This window comes from Suricata suricatta, chromosome 3 (genome assembly GCF_006229205.1).
Source record: "Suricata suricatta isolate VVHF042 chromosome 3, meerkat_22Aug2017_6uvM2_HiC, whole genome shotgun sequence".
NCBI classification, from domain to species: Eukaryota; Metazoa; Chordata; class Mammalia; order Carnivora; family Herpestidae; genus Suricata; species Suricata suricatta.
This window is the reverse complement of record NC_043702.1, coordinates 131,144,858-131,146,106: the sequence shown is the minus strand read 5'-3', so window position 1 is coordinate 131,146,106 and position 1,249 is coordinate 131,144,858. Positions and strand designations below refer to the sequence as shown.

Genomic DNA, 1,249 nt, shown 5'->3' with positions numbered 1-1,249 from the left:
GCTATTTATATAATGAAAGGTATTACAACCCTGGGATGATATACTTAACTTTAAGAGCTAACTTAGAATGTTGAGAAAAGAATTGAACATTGAAGAGTTTAAATCATTGAGAAGTTACCTAGAAGTGCTCTTTATTCATCGAGATTCACAGCTTTCATTGAGTCCAGATTCTATATTATATATTTCAATATTTCATTCATTCACTTAGTGATTAGTTATTGAACACCTGTATGCCAGTGCTGTTCTAGGCATTCAAGATACATCAGAGAACGTAATGAGCAAAAATCCCTGCCCTTAAAGAAAAAAAAAAAAGAAAATAATAATATATATTAAAAGAAAACAAGAACCAACATCAACAAAGAAAATCCCCAACCTTATGGAGTTTCCATTAAAGTGGGGACATAAACATATCAGATGATGCTAAGTGATGTGAATAGAAATAATGAAGGGTAAGGAGTGGAGACAGATGAGGGCTGGTGTATAAACGGGGTTAAAAAAGCCTCATTTGAAGTGTTAAGCATTTAAGTGGAGAGCTGAATGACATGAGAGACTCAGAGAGTGAACCAGGTGAATATCTGAGGGAAGACCATCCCTGGCGTAGCAAGAGCACATGCAAAGGTGTGTCCTAGAAGAGCAAAAAGGCCGGTGGGGCTGACCAGGGAGCAAAGGGGAGAGCGGTGGGAGAGGAGGGCAGAGAGGAAGTGGGGCCTGGTGTCAGCGATAGGCTGGGGCTTCTTCTCCCAAGGAGGAGGACCAGTTGGAGACTACTGTAATCATCCAGGTGAGGAATGATGGGCATCATAGCCATGGAGAGGGGTGAGCAATGGTTGGATACTGGATATACTCTGAAAACAGAAAGGAGAGGATCCGTTGAAGCATTAGAGTGTAGGGTGAGAGAGATTGGGTGTGAGGCGTGAGAAATCTTTGTGCTAAAATGCTAGTTAATTAACTTTTGAGGGCAGAGCCTTCCGAGTCCTCCTCAGGCGTGGTTCTTGTGTGTACAGACCACTCGACCTTGGAGGTTAAGTCAATAGGAGTCGCTGAAACTCTGATTACTAAGAATAGGAAGAAATGCATGGTGACCCTTCGCCCCAGTGGAGTCTTATTTGGGAGAGAGCTTCTGCCAAGCTAAATAGTCGTTGTGGGAAAAGAAAGGATGCCCTTTCTGATGAACTATTCCCAGTTTGTCGAGGGGAAGAACTGGACCTAAAGGTGTAGGAACAGACTTTGATGGGGCTTTCAGAAGTTT

The 1,249-nt window shown here is 42.5% G+C and overlaps 1 protein-coding gene across 1 annotated transcript in view; it reads right to left on the bottom strand.

Annotated features, from left to right (window-relative positions):
- The window catches only part of NIBAN1 (niban apoptosis regulator 1), a 147,231-nt gene that overhangs the window by 145,338 nt on the left and 644 nt on the right, over positions 1–1,249 (bottom strand). The window lies entirely within an intron of this gene.